This window comes from Emydura macquarii, unplaced genomic scaffold (genome assembly GCF_026122565.2).
Source record: "Emydura macquarii macquarii isolate MOO-44397 ecotype Brisbane River unplaced genomic scaffold, CSIRO-AGI_Emac_v2 contig_2205, whole genome shotgun sequence".
NCBI classification, from domain to species: domain Eukaryota; kingdom Metazoa; phylum Chordata; order Testudines; family Chelidae; genus Emydura; species Emydura macquarii.
In genome coordinates, this window is record NW_027132342.1 from 26,867,033 (window position 1) to 26,887,150 (window position 20,118).

A 20,118-nucleotide genomic window follows, 5' to 3' on the forward strand; every position below is an offset into this window, starting at 1 on the left:
AAATCAAGGCATGAAATGCCAACTTCTCCTATACATGCCCAAATTATGAAGCTGAAATTGGAGATCCACATGTTGGATTTATGAGAATCTGTAATCCAACACCAACTCGTAGAAGTCAAGTACCTGGTCAGACAATCAATTTATCAGTAGGACATATACCAGAAACCTGATAACTGCAACAAAACCCAATGTTAGGCTTGCAGTTCTCCTAAATTTTTACTCAAAAGTCTTTTTTAAATCTCAGCTCTTCTGGTCCAAAGGAAGCTTTCTACTTCCTGTTGCATACACTATGGGCAATCTTTTTCATGTTTCAGGGGTAGCTGTAAATCTTGTTCCTTTTACTATTGCAAGTTTTATCCTGTGTTCATCTGAGAAATAGAGAATAAGCAGAAAACAACTTTATAGAGAATAATCATATAATTGCTCAATTATAGGAGAATTATTTTTGGTAAATATTACTTTGATTCCAGGTTTTGTTGAGTAATTCCAAGAATTCCAATCCACTGCATATAAATACCCTGGAAGTATTCATTTGGACCACACCAAACATAACCACAGAGGGTATGTATACCATCTGCACTCTAAAATGCTAGAGTGCAGCCCACATTTGCAAGTGATAATTGCAGTCAGCAAGGAGTTACATGTTACAGTGCATATGATGCCAAGGCTGATGAAAATAACTATGTTCTAATGGTACCAAACCCACTGCTTATACTATGGCAACCATATTTTTAAGGTAAAAAACCATGACACCTGTGTGGCAAGTTTTTCTTGGGTGTGAAATACTCATAAAAAGCACACTTCGGGTTTTTTAAAATGTGTGCTGGTGTCACTACTGCCAGCAACCGACTCAGCAACGTGTGCCTATTTCCTGGAGTGGAGAATTTTATCCTCAATTTAGATTTCTGAATTTATCATAAAACACCGCACAAGTGTCATTCCCATTCACTGTGCACAAACCAGAAGTTTTGATCTCTCTCTTTTCACTGTGTCACAACAAACAGCCGATTGCTAGTTCCTGGGAAAAACAAAATGAGTGAGGTAATATCTTTTATTGGATCAACTTCACCCACCTATTCTTCTCTCTTGGGACTAACACAGCTACAAACACCACCACTGCAAACTAGCTGCTGGGAAACAGTGCAAATTCTACTGGTACAGCATTATAACTTGGACAAACATTCCATAGGTATTTTAAAAAATTACTGATTAAATGAAAAACCTCAGATACTTCAAGTCACTTTAGTTGAGACCGAAAACTGGATAAGTTTTTTAGGTTTTGGAATAAGGATTGGACATAGGAGTTCTGAGAAGAAACTGGGACTGACGTTTCAAAAGTGACTAGAGATTTTGGATACTGCAGTTTTTGGGTCCCCAGCTTCAGACAACTTAAAGGGGCCTAGGTTTCAGAAAGTGTTGGGAAACTGCCTTCTCAAAAATCCCCCAAATGTAGGCATCTAAAATCATGACCCTTTAAAAAAAAATTTGTCCCTGGCCTTTACTGTCTGGCTCCAATCACATGATCTGGGTCTGGATGGGTGGCAGCTGTTACAGGCCCCAATTCAGAAGGATGCTTAAGAATGTGCCTAACTTTAAGCAAGTCCCATAATTCAATGGGGTTTCATCTGTCCAGAGTCACTTATAAAACTGGGGTATAGCACAGCTATTTGTGAGATTCGTTACATAAGCTTCCAACCTGATTCGGCTCTTGCATACCCGTGTACAGCAAAAGTAGTTCCATCAAAATCAATGGATTTACAATCATGCAAGTGAGAGCTGCATCAGGCATCGTGTTTTATTTAAAGTTCCAGATTTACAAATCATGCACTATGCAAGACTTGATGAGAAGAAAGTGCATATTGAGCACAAGGAGAAACTTTCCAGGACGATTGTTTCTAAAAATTAAAATACTGCTAAGAAGGAGAAGACTGGCGAGATCAAGAGAGGGAAAAGTGACATGGGTTGAACAATACAATATTTACAGAACAGTTCTAAAATGTACATTACATTCCATAGCCAAAACATTTTAAACACTTGCATTTTTCTCCACTGACTTTTGGGACCACTTGAAATACATTTAATTTAAGCCCTGATCCAGGAAAGCACTTAAGCATGTTCAATCCTTTTAATGTCAATGGGACTTCTCATGGGCTTAAAGGTTAAGCACATGCTCAAGTATTTTGCTGGATCAGGACCCTGATGAAGTTGGATTTTTTTTTTCTTTTAAAGCAAGCTTACTTGGTAAGGACTTTTAAAAAAATCTTAAATTCAGCCATCTGCGGTCATGGCATAAAACCTGCTAGTGCTACACAACCCCATCCTTCTTTCCCATTGAGACGATGTCCGACTCAAATTGGAAAGTAAACGCTGTATCAGAAACATCAGGCATAGAAGCTGCCTGGGGAGCTAGCAGCTGAGGAGTAGAGATATTAGATAATAAGAAATCTTGAAAATATTAAATATATGAAGGCAGAAAATCACTAAGTCACAACATGGAACACTACGATGGCCAGTTAAGGTGAGCATTCTCTTTTCTACAGCTTGCTGTTGTATAAAACTGCTCTTGCATTAGTCCAGAAGGTGTGAGAGCTTCGACAACATTCATGAAAATGTAGCTGATACTATTTCACCTGGGACATGTCTAACTCTTAAATCTCTGTAATGAGCAGACAGGTCAATTAAATCAGAAATAATTGTGACTTGCAAAGTAGTGTCACTTGATGTCATACATCCAGCCTCAGCCATTACAGTTATCAGCTGTCTTTCCTACTGCTTTTGATTTATTGACTTATTTTATGATTATAAGCACAGCTGACATCCTTACTTACTATACAGAGTAAAAGAGCTGATAAACATCTTCCTCCAGACCTGTGTAATTTAGTTTATTTGCCACTCTGCAGAATCAAGGAGGGAATGGCTGGCTCTCCTGACAAATGTGATAAAAACAGCAATAAATAAGAAAAGACATATCACCACTTAATTGATTCTCAGTTCTGTATTATAAATTTTGAATATTGCTCTAGAATTTGAGCCATTGCCTGCAAAACAGACCATCCAAGTAACATGGTACTTATTACTAATGGAAATCAAGTGCCAATCTAATAAAGCATAATAGCCCATCGAATCATCAAAAAGCTAACACGAGGTACAGAGCATTGTCAATTACCATCCCATTTCCAATCTCTCATTCCTAGGGGTGGCGGAAATCAAGAGAGCACTGACAACATGACATCTGGCAACAATTCAGCTTCAGACCAAGTCACAGCACACAGAGACAGCCCTAGTTCCCCATGGCTTGGGAGAGAGGCCACCTCTCAGGCCATGTCAACGGTACAAAATGATGACAGTCTACATCATGTTGGCATAGAGCTACTGCAGTTGTTGAATTGCTTGTGTGCGCACACACTTGGCTCCTTCTGTTGGCAGTGCACATCCTCATCAAGAGCGCTTGTATCGATGCAGAAGGCAGTGCACTGTGGATAGGTATTCCCCTGTGCAACTCACCACCTTCCAGCACAGGATGTTTTGGGAAGTTGTTGCCAATGCCTGATGGGTCTGAAACAAGTTGCACAGGGGTGACTGGGAGCATGGGGTCAACTTCCCCTAATACAATATTCTCCATCCCATAATATCTGTGGCCCATAATATTTTGCACCTTCCTTTCAAAGTCCCAAAAACCCACAAAAAGCCTCTCCTCGCTGTCTGCCTTCTCTGACAGAAGCATGGAGCCTGCACAGCTCAGCACTATTGTCACAAGCATTGCAAGTACAGGGCACCTAATCCGGCAGTATTTACAGAGCCACAAGAGGAGCTATATGGAACACGACGATTCCTTGGAGCCTAAATTGCCGTGGGACACAAACAATTCAAGGTGCTTGTTGGTATTCCTGAAGCTGCTCGAGACGGTGGAGTGCCATTCTGGGCCTGAGAAACAAGCACTGTTGTTGTGCAGATTTGGGATGACAAGCAGTGGCTGCAAAAACTTTTGGATGCACCCGGCCCCATTCCTGGATCTGTGTGCCAAACTCACCTCAGCCCACTAGCACAGGACACCAAAATGAGAGCTGCGCTGACAGTTGAGAAGTGAGTGCAATTGCACTGTGGAAACTTACAGCGGCCAATTCCCGAAGGAGCAGTAGCAATCATTTTGGGAGGCAGGAGATTCACCGTAGGGGCTGTTGTGATGCAAGGGAGTAAGGCCATTAATCGTCTCCTGCTCTACAGGACTGGGACATGGCAATGTGAAGGACATAGTAGATGGTTTTGCAGCAGTGGGTTCCCAAACTGCAGTGGGGTGATAGATAGCCCACATCCCTAGTTAAGCACCAGATCACCTTACCACAGAGTTCATCAACAGAAAGGGTTACTTTTCTATGGTAATGCAAGTGTTGGTGGATCAATGGGTATGCTTTGCTGACATCAGTGTGGGCTGATCAGGGAAGGTCATGACACATGCAACTTTAAGAATATCAGGCTGTTCAAAAGTTGCAAGCAGAGACATTCTTTCCTGAGCAGCAGATTACCATTGGTGATATTGAAATGCAAGTAATGATCCTAAGGGAACCAACCTACCCCTTGCTCATGAAGTTGTACACAGGCCCCCCACAGCACCAAGGAGCACTTCAGCTACAGGCTCAGCAGCTGCAGCATGACAGTTGAATGTGCCCTTGGTCACTTGTTTGCTTACAAGATGAGATCGCAATGAGAAAAATATCCCCCTGGTTATAGCTGCCTGCTGTGTCCTGCATAACATCTGTGAAGCAAAAGGGGGGGGGGGAGAGAACCGTTTCTGCTGGGGTGGAGGTGAAACAGCTGTTTGTGAATGTTATGGGTTCTGTGACCCAGTGCAATAGTGGGAAATGGGCTGCTCTCAGACTTGCTCAGCATCAGACAGCCTACATTGTGAACGAAAAGATTAATCTCGATCCAAAAATTACAACTTTCTCAGTAACGTGAACCAGCTAACTAAAAACCATTAGAAATGTAATAAATTAAGGGAACAGAACTGAATAGTCATTTCCATTTCACACACATCAACTGTCTTTCACAGGTCAGTGTAAAGAAAAACAGTTTCACATCATGTCTCCCTCGAGTGGTAAGGGTAGTGCACCAACCCATCCTGGCTCATACAATGTTCAGGAGGATTGGCGGGGGGGGGGAGGGGATGACCTAGGGGGGTCCCAATATGCAGTTCTTTGTGGGCTGCAGAGGTCTACCACAGGCTGCATCGTTTGCTGCTTGAGAAGCACAAACAGATCCTGCTGCATGTCCTTCTCCTCTCCACTCCCTCCTTGTTCATGCTGTCTGAAAGGTTGATCCTCCATGCCCTGTGTTCCTGGTCTGACGCAGTCCTGGCTTGCAAGATCTCCTCGAACATGTCATCTCAAGTCCTCTTCTTTCTCCTCATCTTGCTCAGGCATTCCACAGGTGTGGTGGGGGAGACCCTGAAGGCTGCAATGGCAGCAGCTGCAGATAAACACAGGAGGTGCCATTGTCAGCGTGTTCATGACAAATCAAACTTAAGGATACTGAACTCAATCCCCTTGCTCCTCAAATGTTGTAAGTACTACTTTCTTGCTTCTTGCTTGGGATTAATACAGCATGGTACCAGTCACAGCACCAGTCATGGTGAGTAAGGCCCTCCAGGGGTTTGGGACATGAGGAGGGAATAGCTCGCTTGCATGATTCTAGCTGTACAGGGCAATGGCACTGAATACTGGCACCGTTTTCCATAGGCAGTGGTGATTTTAGCTGCTCTCTCCATCCTGAGGGTAACAGAGGCAGAGAGAGCACAGCTGCTGCTAGCATCCCAATGCCATCTGGGCCCGTGTGCTGCAATGGTGCCTGCTAAAGTAATTATTGAGTGGCATGGAAAAGTGTCCTACTGAGGAGGAAGAAATAAGGCAGCCCTCCCCAGAAACCTTGGGTAGAAGCTTGCAGAGTACCTCCATGAAAGTTTCATAGAGATCTCGACAGAGGATTCATGGGACGTCCTGGTGCATAAACTGCTCTGTGTGGTCCCCACTGCCTAACTCTAGAGAGGAATGAAAAGCAGATAGCAGCTCTACATCTCTTGGCTGTTCTAGTACCTCTTCTAGCACAATTAAAAGTAAGTCAAAAGGTGTGTCCTGCTATTTGGGGGGAGGGATCCCTATAATTTCAAAGTAAACAGCATACTTACTAGAGGTTCCTTCTCCTGCATCAGCCTTGCCTATGTCCAACTGCCAGGACAGGCTGAACTGCAGTGGAGTCAAACATGTCCTGGGTCGTTGCACAGCTGGACTGCTCCGTTGTCTGTACCCTATACTCCTCATCCACCTCCACCTCCTCGCTTTCATGGCAGGGGCCTATGACTTTGGCTTCTTGGAAGTATCCATAATGCCGTTGAGGGTGGTGGTGGTGGTCTCTGCTGAGGATGGCATGCTTCTCTTTGTAAGAGCAGCAGGTCTGCCTCTTGGCACCAGAATGATTGTTGATGCAGAATCAGTGTAGACACTGCATTACTTACATCAAGTTGATTGATTGTTGGCCTCCCTGGTCTTCTAGTATGGCTGCTGCAGCTCCTTGGCCTTCATGCAACACCATAGCTCTTCTCCTGCATCCCCTGAGCAATCTGGTCATAGACTGGCACATTTCGATGGCTGGATTGAGCCGTGCCTGCATGCTCTTTTCTCCCCACAAGTCCAGGAGATCCATCACCTCCAGTGTGTTCCAGGCAGGAGGGCATCTGCAGTGTGTAGCGAACAATGGAGAGCTGCTAGGTGTGCTCACCATGCTGGGCTTTAAAGAGGAGAGGCAGCTTCTTGTCTATCTGACCGCTGGGCAGCAGAGTTCACAATGGTGACCACAGCAATCAGTGTGGGGCATTGTGGGACAGCTCCTTGAGACCAGTAACTGTTGATGAAGTAAATGCAGTGTCTACACTGACACTGTCAACCTAATTACATCAGTCCTGATGTCACACCACTCAGGGAGGTGTTGTTACTAAAATCGGTATAGCAGGGCACTTACATCAGCAGGAGCCAAATTTAAGTGAAGACACTCCTACAGCCAGGTTAACATAAGCTGCCTTGCGTTGACCTAACCATATAGGATAGACCAGGCCTCAGTGCTTACGCTACTCAGCCTCTCTGCAGCTTTCAATGCTGTTTATCACAAGGCATTGCTGACCCTCTTCCTTGAGATGGCAGAAGAGTGGCTGGCACAGCGCTATGGTTGGCTCGGATTGTTCGTTTCCAGCAGGCCTTGAGTGGTAAGTGGGCAACTGCTCCTCTTCCCCGAAAGCTCTTACTTGCAGAGTCCAACAGGGATCTATTCTGTCTAATCATCCCTTCGCCATGCAGATGAGACCATCTGAGGAGGCTGGTGGATGTCCTGGGCTCTGCTGCCCCAAAAATGTTAGCGGTGCACAGCTGTCACATTTTCAACAGATTCCGCCGACACCACTACAGGATGTTACAATACATACGAGACCAGTGCTTGGATGATGAATGCCCCTTAAATTAAACTCAGGAGGAGGAATGTGATGCTGATGGGGAGACACTTTGAAGAACTAGGCAGGACAATGACCTCCCCTACCGTTGAAGCTGTCTGCCCACCTCATTTGTCAGAGCTGGGTGAAGCCACCAGGTGCTGCTGAACTCAAATCACTAACCTTGAATACAGTGATTAAAGTAGAAAGAGCAGGGAGCACACACAAATCTGTTGTGCATTGCCATGGGCATCAATGGCACAGGGTAAGTTAGCACTGCATCATCTCATGTGATGGGCCATAATGTGGGCACAAGGAAATGCATATATCTGGTAGGAGTCCTTGGCCCCAAGCAGATCCATAACCAGCCAAACAAAAGAGTACTCCCACAGTGCGGAGTTGTGCAGGCAAACATCCCTTCTGCTCCCAACCATCTCCCTATTCACTCACCACACGAGAAGAGAAGAATCCCAAGCATAGACAGAGAAAAAGCCAGTGGCAGGGTTGCCTGTGGTCCTCTGGAAGTGGCAAGGTCTCCTTTATTTCTCTGACCCACTTGAAGATTGTTCTCTTTCCTGTGAGAGAGGAGGCAGATAGGAGAAAAAAATTTCAAAATTAGGAGTCCCTATGAGGTGCTGCTGCTCCATCTATGGCCAGGAAGTCTCAGAGCCCCATAAAATTCCCAACCAGGCACCAACTGATCCCACCACAGATTCTCCTGTCTGATGAGTCCTCGTTTCACCAGCCACTGAAGAGGCTGGAAGGAGGGGGAGTTCAGAGAGAGAGAGAGAGAGAGAGAGAGAGAGAGAGAGGGGAACTCCCCTAAGTCCAGCAGAAAAAGCAGAGAGAGAACTCTCCCTCTGTTTATAGTAGGCTTTCACATGCTCCTTACTTTAACTTTGCCCTGCTGAAGACACATCACAGATCTGTGACCTCACTACCTCTGCTTGTCATTTTATTCCAGCATTGTCTTTTAAGGTGTAAGCTTGTCAGAGCAATGACTGTCATTTACAATGTTTATATCACAGTAAGTAGATATATGGTTTTCTTTCTTAAGTGGATTAACACATAACCAGTGGTTATTGTATACCACTCTGTAGCACGGGGGCCTGTCTGGTCCCGCAGTTGTGGCCTTTCTTCAGGCCCTGGCTCGGAGGAAGGCCACTGAACCTTCCAAAAAGGGGAATGTTTGCTGCGGATATGAGTCTATCATCCCGGCCCCCCGGGCAGGGCGGGCAAGCAAGCAGTTGTTTCAAATCAAGAGTGCAGGGGACGGTGCTCACTCCCTGGGTGGCAAGGGTAAGGAGGAGGGAAGGGGGATGCAGGCCCACCCAACTCCACTGCGTCCCAACCCAGGGCCCTAGCAGTGGCAAAGGTGTGCCATTAAGTCAGAAGGGCTCCTGCCGCAACACACCGACTGGGGCCTGCCCCTGGCTCAGCCACAATTATGGCCGCCCCTGGGCTACTTCCTCCCTGTATCCCCAGGTACCTGAATCGGTGAGTCCCTCAGAGTCACTGGGGTAGACCGCCCATGGCAGGCTCGCCAGTCCCTCGGCGTCCACAGGCAGCAAGCTCTTTGGCGAGGGGCAGTTCCTCCAGGTCCCAGGGCTCAGGGAATGGCTTGGCCTCCGGCAGCTCCTCTAGGTCCTGTCCCGTCTTGGGGAATGGTTAGGCCTCAGGCAGCAACTTTAAGTCAGGTCCGGCCTCGGGGGGGGGGGGGGGGGTCTCCCAGCCTTCTGGCTCAGGGGACTCAGTCCAATCACTAGGGCCTACGGGCTTGGCCCAGTCCAGGGGGCCTGTAGGCCTTGGCCAGTCTAGTGGGCCTGGGGGCCCTACCCAACCCTTAGCGGTAGGTCGCTTGGTTCACTCCCAGGTCTCCGCCCTGGGGGGTGCTCACTAGTGTCAGCAGCCCGGCCCGGTTCAGGCTGCACGTCTGCCTCCGGCGGCAGCTTCCCTCCCTCTGAGCTGTGGGGCCTGCTTTTTGTATTCTCAGCCCTGGATGAGACTCTGCCCCTCTGGTGCTGGATTGGTCGGCCAGCAGGCCCTATTGCGAGCCGGCCTCCCGGTTGCCGGGCAGACTGGGCTGCCGGCCCTTTCTCAGTCCAGCTCCACAGTTGTGGCCCTTCTTCGGGCCCTGGTTTGGAGGAAGGCCACTGCACCTTTCTACACACTCACTTAACTGCAACAAGCTAATAGCGGTGTTCCTAAAAAACCAGGTACCTCGTTTCTTCCCATTGAGGGATGCTGAATTAAGCAGTAACTTTAAATATATTACATAAGGGCCAGATTCTAGAGTCAATCTTTGCACAAAGATCCAGTTGCTGCCCTTGGGAAATCCACTATGGACTGAAGGGAGCATATGGCTGTAACATTTTGTAGAACCAGGACTCAGACTATCACTGAGAATGTAATATGGCCCTCCCCACAGATGCTTCATTATAGGGATATTTTTCATGGTTGAGATCCTAACTATGTACTGTTGGAAATTAATGCATGTGGGACCTCATCATAAAGGACAAACCAGGCAATCCAAACACTTCTTTGGACAATCAGTGTCCATAGTAATGCTATAATTAAAACAAAACAAAAAAGCTACTAATTTGCACATATGAAAACTTTCTTTTTGGGTTGGGAAGCTTTACAGATCCCATACACTTGTTAAAGAAAAAATTACTGAAGTGAAGTAAAACTACTATAGGCTATATATCTACTAGAGAAGAAACATTTGCCATTTAAACTTTGAAGTGATTTTAAACCACTTCCCCCTCAAAAAAAACAACCCAAGGCTTATTTTGCATTTCACTTTATGATTAAAACTGCATGTTCGACAACTCAGCACCAAGTGCAAAAGGAGGTGACTCATTTTACAGTTCAAGTAGACACTTTATACAACACAAAATGCAAATACACATTACAGGACAGTACATTTGAAAGGATATAGTTTAATATTTTTAAAGGAAATTTATTAGAAACACCAAATGATAATGGCAGGGGAGGGTGTGACATTCCCCATGGTGCAACCTAAACTGCTATGTCCCTTTAGTTCTCCAACCTGGGATGCATTCTACATTGCTTTGCTCGTGAACAGCAAACCCTCCAGGCTGTACTCACTGACAGCCACCAGCATGCAAAATCACTCCCATCTGAATAGGTGAATGCTACGCCTAGCCATCCATGAATTACCTACAGGACCACATCTGCATATCCCTCTGTCCCAGCCTTGCCCCCCAGAAATGTGCATCCAATAGCACCTGGACCATACAAGCTCATAAATAGTTCATCATTCCAGCCTTGGGAATGATTATGCACCAGCCTTGTCATCTCAAGTAGAGATTTCCCAAACACTTCAATCAAACACAGCTTTAGATAAAACAAGTCTAATAACTAGAGAAAGACAGATAACAAGTGATAATGCATAAGAGTCAAAATTGGCTATAAAAGAAATCAAAAGATAAAACCACAAGCTAATTCCTAAACTTTAGCAAGCTAAATAAGATTTGAAGCAAGCATCATTCTAACCACACTAGATGATGCAGGCAAGTCTCAGTTCACAGGCTGGATTTCCTTTCAGACTGGGACCACTCCCTTAGTTCAGTGTTCTTTAGGTATTCATTGATGTTATGAGCAGAGATACACAAGGTGGAGAAGAGAAGGTCCCATGAAGATGACTGTCCTTTATTTTTATACCTACCTCCTTTCTTTGAGGATTACCCCCCTTCCCACTGCTGGAATGTAGCTAAACGGTCTCCTGTGCATGTGAGAGTCACACCGTATCTGGGAGGAAATGCAAGTTTCTTGTGTACATTTCCCCATTGCTGAAAAATGGCTGTTTAAATTAAGTGATAGCTCATCTGACTTTGTTGATACCTATCTGGGATTGCCAGTGTGTCTGTCTCTGGACAAGAGTTTGTGGGTATTACTGAAATATGTTGTAGTTTTGGGTAACAGTCATAGCAAAATCTCATAAATTTTCATGCAGGTGATGTTACATACATCTTAAGACAAGGATGTTCAGCAGATTCTGAGTATTCAAATGAGACCTCACATGCTTTGTACAAAACATATCATAACTATATAAAAGTGGTGAACTTGGGGTACAGGGTGTCTCAGAGGTTGAATGAGAGAGAAACTGTCAAGGTTTAGTTTGGAGAGATAAGGTGGAGTGGTGATATCTTTTACCAGACCAACTTCTGTTGGAGAGAAAGAAGCTTTTGCACTTACAGAGCTCAGCTTGTCTCTCACCAACAGAAGTCAGTTCACTAAGAGATATTACCACACACACACACACACACACACACACACACACACACACACACACACACACACACACACACACACACACACACATAAACTAAATTATGTATGCAATGTTGTAGCTGTGTGTGGGCATCAGAGAGCAGCTGTATTCAGGAATTGTAAGAGCTGTCAGACTGCATTAGCAGTAGCACAAAGCCATTGCTACTTAGCATTTGATATGTTGTAACGAAGTGTTAACATGCACCTGGGGAAGACAGGAATGGTGAGGCTGGCATTTTGTGGGACTAGCTCTTTTAAGGTGAGAGAGGTTTCTGCATTATCCAGCCATTTTACTCATTAAAAATCATGTCTACCAAATAAAACCATCTTTAGCATTTTTCCTGGCCTAAATTAGGGGCTTTTTGAGCCTGTGAAGCTTTAGGACTAGATCCACAAAGGGACCGAGGCAACTAACTCTTTGAGGGGCAGGGCTTAGGTCATACCTCTCTTATCAGCATTGCCCGTTGGATAGCTTAGGTGGCTCCCTGCAAAGCTGCTGGTTTTTCTTGATCCCATTCTTAAGCATCTAACTTCTCCATGCATTACACAGGAGACTGGGCACCTAGCTTGCAGGTCTGGATATGATGAGGCAGCAGGGCACCTAAATATTTGGTGTTGTAACTATAAGTCTAAGTCCCCTTTGTGGATCTAGTCCTAAGTATTAACACACATGACAAACACAGTGCAGGGAATCCCTAAGCAAACATGTACCAGGCCCTGCAAATGTCTCAGCTCTGATCTCTTAATTCCATTAGAACAGATTGTAAATCTGAATTTACTCTATTAACTTCACCACCACTGAATTCTTTGCTACCAAAAAACATCTCATATTTGACCTTTATAGGCTATGGGATTGACACTCACTAATTTAACACTGCTGACTTTAACCTGTGTGTTAACCCCCATATGGGTTGCTTTCTAAAGCCCAGTAGAACTTCATTAATTTACTCTTTGCTAATCCAGACGTCCCATCAGCATACACAAAAGGCGAGGCTCTCACTTCTCAGCAAAGTCAGAACAACAGGTTGCTAGAGTGGGGTCTCAGGCTTCCTTAGTCTTACAAGAGAGAGCACAGAATGTTAAGTTGATATTAAATGACACTCTTACACTTTTAAGAGACACTTGTCAAATAAATGAAGTTGCATTCGGTTAGGCAGCATCCTTGCTTTATGGTTTGTGGGACTAGCCTCTATGATCTAATAAGAATTCATAATGGCTCTTCATGGATATAATGACCTTTATCAAAACCCCAATCCCTCTACAAAAAAATCACCACAACTAACTGTAATAGCAATGCTGACCTTTAGTATAAATTCATATTCCTGTTAGAGCTCAGCAGAAATAAAATATTGGGCTATTTATGTTACATTTAGCACTTATAGTGCTTTTCATCATCAGATCTCAAAGCACATCGGTTTTTAATACTTTTTCCTTCATGACAGCCCTGTGGGTAGCGGAAGACTATTCTTCCCATTTGACAGATGGAGAACTGAGATGCTAATGGAACTGCCCAAGGTCACACATGAATTCCAACAGAGCAGGAAATTGAACCACATCTCCCAAACCCTAGACTAATGCCCTAGTTCCTTCCTTACCACTTATTTCTGTCCATGCCATCTCACCTCCAGAATCATTCCTGTACTTTATTTTTTCACTCTAGTGGAGTATTCCACCCTCTGGAACTGAGTCTGCTCTCCTTTAAACAGATTTCACACTAGTAAGGCTTTGGTGACTTCAGTGGAATCACTCTGGATTCAGGTGCTGATTCAGCAAGTTATTTTTGTCCCATGCAGGCAGATCCCTGCATCCACAACAAGTACCATGTAAGTTAAGGGGACTCCAGCTGGCTGGACTCACTGCAGAATCAGGGACACACCAAGTGTAACAGAGTTGAATTAAGCCCTGTGAATCTTCAGCTTAGTACATTCTTATATTCTTCTAAACTGGGCCAGGTAGACAGAACTATAAACAATTGTCAACAGTTAACACTGTATTGCCTGCTTTAATTGCAAAATATTAGCAGCCACACACACAGCCAGAGACTGTGCACGCACTTATCTTTATAAAATGTATTATTGCAGTGCAGATAGCCATGAATATGCAGGTATTAGTATACAGGACAACAGAAAGAGTTTTAAGAGGAGACTAGAACACAAAATAGACTTTTTTCATTTGCTGATTTGTAATGGAGCACAGCATCAGCAGATGAAGAGCAGCAATGGTATTAGAAAACCACAATAAAACCAATTTTATTGTAAAAGTGTAAGTTACCACAAAAGCCATAGTGTGTTTCACAGTGAAGAACCTTTTCCTGTTTCAGTTAGTCAGTCTGAGGAAGAGGCCCTCCCGTTTTCTAGAGGCCTTTGTTATAGAGAGATTTTATTCTATTCTTTCCTTGGATTTAGCTCCTTCGAGACAGCTATTGAAAAGGCTGTGAGTAATTGCAAGGATTATTATTGTTTCATATATGTAGAACTCTAGTACAACTCTCAGAGAATATGACTTTATGATTTTAAATTTATACCAAATCATTCATCCACTTGAAAAGCCTGTTACAAAGTTTGAGATATTCCATTTTAAGCCAAATTTGATCTTCAAGGGAGGCAATTTAAACACTATTTGAAACTCTGGCAGGTGAGTCTAATTGTTAGCTACGTCAAAAAGGAAAAGAAGCCATGAAAGCCAGACTAGCATTGCAGGAGTAGGAAGGAGGAGGAGTGCAGAAGTAAAGCATATCATTAAGAAAGGATTATATAAAGCTCCCTTACACCTCTCCACTGTATAGTTACTGTCTTTGAATACACAGTTCTCTCTTCCTTTAGTTAACACAGTGGGATAGGACTTATGGAGTAGGAATTTCATGTTCCATTAGCCTGAATGAATCACAAGGCTGTAACATGATTGAGGGGTTTGAAGGATATAATTATTCGTGAGTGGACAAGAACACAGCTTTCATGAGGTCAGAGGGTATCTTTAAATATAGCTCTAGTCTGCAGACTTGTACATCACAATAGGCTATTTACAACATGCTGTGTATGTGTGTGCATACTAATATGTATCTCACACTGACACACCACATCTGGGGAGGAAATATTCTTGTGATCAATTGCAAGACCATGTGATAAATTAATTTGTCAAGCATATGATCATTTCACTAGTTCAGGAAAGATGGACAAATGGGAGAAAGTGCAGAGAAGGGCAACAAAAGTGATTAAAGGTCTAGAAAACATGACCTATGAGGGAAGATAGAAAAAATTGAGTGTGTTTAATCTGGAGAAGAGAAGACGGAGGTGGGACATAACAGTTGTTACAAGGAGGAGGGAGAAAAATTATTCTTATTAACCTCTGAGGGTAGGACAAGAAGCAATGGGCTTAAATTACAGCAAGGGCAGTTAAGGGACAGCAGGAAAAACTTAACAGTCAGGATAGTTAAGCCCTGGAATAAATTGCCTGAGGAGGCAATTATCTGTTGGGGATTGTCTAGATCAGTGTTTCTCAATTATATTTCGCCGCGGCACCCTTGCACGGCCATGCCATACCCTCCACTGACAAGTCCAGAAAATCTTCCCCTTTTCGGTGGCGCGGTGTAGGCTGGTTTCGGCGGCGTGCTCTCTAAGCTGTTTTCTGCGGCACGATCAGCTATTCGGCAGCGTGATCACAGCTGTTCCGCGGCGGCACGAGATTTCTGTTAATTTCAGCGGCGTGGTTCCACTTTTTCGCAGAACCTTTCAACTCAGCCCGCGGAACCCCAGGGTTTTGTGGAACACTATTTGAGAAACACTGGTCTAGATAATACTTAGTCCTGCCTTGAGTGCAAGGGACTGGTCTAGATGACCGCTTGAGGTCTCTTCCAGTCTGACGATTCTCAGTCTGCTCAATGATCTCCCTTGGGCTTATTCTAACGTTCCATTTCCAAGCCTCTGGAAAGTTTCAAACAGTTGATTTTGTTTATTTAACTCTACCTGCTCAGAAATGTTTCCACCCCCAAATGTGGGACTTCTTCCAAAAGAGTTACCCCAGAAGGGCACAATTTGTCCTCCCCCAATCACATATTTCCATACACCATAAAAAAACCTGATGGTTCTAAGGTATGTGATCTCATGGCTCTTGCAGGGCTAGAAATTAGAGCATTATACCTGGGGTAAGAGTCCCATTCGGGCCTGACAAATCTCTGGACATTCCAGTCTAGCAAAATATTAGAATTGTAACTTTTAAGGTGGCAGAGAAATGCAATTTTAAGTGGGTTTACAGTTCCTTCTCAGCCCTGGACAGTTAGGCTTCAGTTAAGTGTTCGATCCTGACCCCATTGAGGCCAATTGGTTCTTTGTCACCAACTTTAATAGATGCAGGATTTGGTCCACAGTAACTAAGGGCCAGAATGGCAACCAGTGGGGTTTTCAAAAGCACCTAAGGACATAGGCCTCTATTTTTAGTAGTCAAATCCTTTTGAATATATAGCCCTAAAGAATTTAGCTTTTCAGTCAATGAAATACAAAATATAGTCCCATTTAAATGCTTAAAACATCACAAATGCACCAAAAAATAGACCTTTGTCTAAATGGGTGCCTAAAGTTAGGTTCCTAAATCCATATTTGGGCAACTTAATAAGCAGTCTTATTTTTAAAAAAGCCGGGTATCTAAGCAACTTTTAACTGTAGCCAATAGAGGATTTTAAGAAATTAGGCCAGTTGTTTAGTTGCCTAAATGTGGCTTTAGGAACGCATCTGGAAATTTCTTGGCCACGTATTTAATATATATTTACATTTTTTAAAAGATCAACTATACAATATAGGTGTATGTTTCATAGTGTATATACACATTAGTTCATAAGTAAGTTATAAAATAAGTTAACGGCTCAAAATTAAGGTTAAGTGAGTGTGATTTTCAGGTCTTTCTTATTCACACTGAGGGTGGTGGCACTGAAGAGGTGAACAGTAATAAAGTTAGTAGCCCACATTCAAGAGAAACAAATGTATGGTGATTCCAAGTGTCTTTAGTAACTTTTACATGCTTTAGTACCACACAGAATCAAGGGGGAAAGGAAGAAGAGTCAGATGAAAAGGAGGAGGAGAACTGGATGCATTACAAAATAAGATATGCAAGACGGGCAAGATGAGATTACTTTACAGAAAAAGGCCAACAATTCTACGCAAGGGGGTCTTTGTATCTGTCATCGCCAGTACAATTTATTAAATGCAGTTTGCATTAGAAAAAAATACATTTTTCAAACTTGATGTACTGTACAGACAGAAATGTGTTCTTATGAGGCTTGGCAACCTCCAGTTAGCAGCTCATGAGCTAGTTACTGGGATAAAAAGGCTTGCCACAATTATGGGACCACATCCATAATTTCCCTACAGCATACACCAACAGCACTGGTGCAAGGGGCCTCAAACATCCCTGCAGCATCTGCCAGGACAGGGGGCATTCTGGGGTAGCATGGAGATGGGCTAGAGAAAGGAGAAAATGTAGCCGGTGCTCTGGTGATTCCCTGCGAGCCCAACAGGAACTATAGCAGGAAGGAACACAACTCAAGGGAGCCCTGTAAACTGCCTCAGCTTGTGCTGGGGACTGAATCAGCCCCTACAGTTTTGGAAGCTTGAGGCAAAAAGCCCTAGAGCCTCCAAGATCTTTAGGCTCCTAGCTTCAATTGATTTCAAAGTTGAGAAAGCTTAGCCCAGACCCACAAAGATATCTGTGCCTCCTGGAACAGATAGCATGACATGTCACACTAAGAAAGAAAGAAAATCAACCCAAAAGCATTAGCTTGGACTATCCTTTTCCTCTGCATTAGTTTTTTCCTGCCTCCTGAGACTCCTGTGAGCTAGGGGACATCATGAGTGATCTTTGCCATGATCCTGTACCTCTTGCATGTAAAGCCCAATTGTTTACTCTACTAAACCCTTTTACAATAACATAATCCCACTGAAATCAATAGCATTGCACCAGCATCAAACTGGCATAATGGAGTGAGAATCAGGTCCATAATATCGTTCTCTGAGGAACCCCACACCACGGTGTGATAGGGCCACATCCCAATCCTGTCTTCCACTCAGTTTACGCAGACGCTGAGCTCTTCAGTTATTAACTACACCAGTGCAATATCTGCATTTGCTTTTCCCCCCACCTTACTGATCAATACAACTTATTACTTACACTGTCAGCATCTCCTCAGCAGCGCGCTCGCGCTCTCTATTGTGAGAACCTCCTCGGTATTTGCACTACTAACCTACCTCTAGCCACAGCATTTCCTTCCTGTGCCTTCTTCTATCCTCTTTGTTAATAGGCTAATTAGCTGTTTAATCCCCCTCCTGCCTATTCAAATATGTTAATTAAGCACAGTCATGTCCACCCCAGGGGAATGAATTGGTGTTTAAGGGTTAGCGTGCTTGCTCAGGTGTTGGTTCCCAGCACTCTGCCATACAAGGCCGGACTGTTTTTCATCAGATTATCCTCAGGTGTCAAAATATGAATTTAAGAGCCTAATTTAAGTCATGCAGGAGAAAATGTTGGCCCCTAGATAGCAGATGCTCTAGGATGCAATTTGAATAAATGGTAGGTATTGCTTTTCCTGGACAGCAGATTAACCGAACAAAGTTGGTCAGAGAGTTTTAACACTGGGAACAAAAGTAGGCATAATGTGGCTTACTGGCTGCTTTCTCCATGGATTCTGCTGCATGCTACTTCCTTCCCCAGGAGCTGGTGGAAATCCCTTTATGACCATGTTAATAAGCAGCCACAAAGATCAGAGGTGGAAATGGAAGTGAAAGGGGATGGGGAAGGGTGCAGCCCACTCCAGACTGCAGTATTATCACAGCCTCCATGCCATCCAGTGGGTGGATGCTGAGGGGTGGATATGATGGGAATGAAGGGGACATCCTATTGCAACACGGCTCCCTCAGATGCCCTGTTGCCATTTGCAATTATCATGGAAAGTCCTGGATCCACACAACGCCCTCTGCTTTCCTTGCAGCTCCTGGGAACGGCAAGGCTTACAGCCTGTGCTCCCGCCACACCCTTCCCCTTTGAAGAGAGGATTCAAAAGCAAGTCTGTTGGATAAGATTGTCAGTCAAAACATTCCCCTCTGCTGGGCTTGTCCCCTTGGTGGTGACATCTTTCCCAATGTGTACTGCCAATTTCAGAGGCAATGGTTTTAAATACAGTGCTTGCTCTGTTAAAATGAGAATCTCACTGCACCCTAGGTTAATAAGACCTGACATCTGCATAACAAAATCAATTCCTAGCGCCACTGATCCCTTCGCATGTGATACAAATGTATCCTGCTATAATTAGATCTTTAAAATGATGGCAGGGCAATGGTTATAACGACTAAATTTTGTTAAGCCTGCTGCTGCTCTAAAGGCTTCTGGTTTAGCTCTTATGACTCTGAGTATGTTTGGATTTATATCAGAATTAATTCAGGACGTTAAGGCTCAGCATTGCCCTATAATCTCTTGTTTATTAATGCATAATCGCAGATGAGACAGCTGGTAAAATTCCAATAAGCATTATCAAGTTCATTTCAAATAAAGTGTATTATTGATTTTCCCCTAGGGTTGTACTAATAATAAAAAGAACACAGGGAGAAAAGACAACCCAACAAACCAGGATTTATCTGACTCCTAAGGGCTGGTGTCACGTTCCAGCATGGTTTCTGTGAGACAGTGACTGTGACATCACTGCATGGGACAAGCTGGTATGTCACTGGAAGTCAGAGCTGGCTGACTGGCAGAAATGTATATCACAGTACCTTACAGAGAGGAAAAAATATAGTGCTTTTTAAGTGATAGTGTGCTGAATGTCCTCCTGAGCCTGCATTTTAGGGGCATTCAGAATCTATTAATAACGTCACTTTGCAAGAACCTTACTTCATCTGTGCATGTCACTTTTAAGGTTAATTCAGTAAGCCACTATTGCCTATTCTTTTTATTTTTGACGGGGCTCAAGGATTTAAAATCTTAACTACGGTTGATAGGGACCATCCCCTGGAAGAGGCTCCTCAGATGACACAAAGAGAATCTATTAGAAGACATGGAGTTCTTTATTTTTGGTTTCTAATTTTTGGTATATGTGCTTATCTGGAAAGTTTACAAGAGAACGTGAGTGTCCATTTAACACTCCTGTGGTTCCCTGACCAGACCACAAACTGATGAGAGCGGGTCTGGTTTTCTTATGCAATCTGACTCCTGTGTGCCACTCAGGCAGGGACAATGTAACTCTCTAGCTGATAATCCCCCCACCAGGGAGAGCCAGCTCCTGTGCCAACTACCCCACCTCCACCCTGGCAGAGGGGATACTTCAGGAGCAGGAGGGAGCATGTAAAAAGTGGGGCAGAGCACAGCTCCAGGAC

At 44.1% G+C, this 20,118-nt stretch overlaps 1 long non-coding RNA gene across 1 annotated transcript; it reads right to left on the reverse strand.

Moving 5' to 3' along the window:
• Nucleotides 1–5,192: 5,192 nt before the first annotated feature.
• Nucleotides 5,193–17,996, reverse strand: LOC137160523 (uncharacterized). Its single transcript, XR_010921902.1, has 3 exons — nucleotides 17,924–17,996; nucleotides 7,922–8,046; nucleotides 5,193–5,466 (listed from the first exon to the last, which is right to left on the reverse strand). It is a non-coding gene; the product is annotated as an uncharacterized lncRNA (long non-coding RNA).
• Between the last annotated feature and the right edge of the window lie 2,122 nt (nucleotides 17,997–20,118).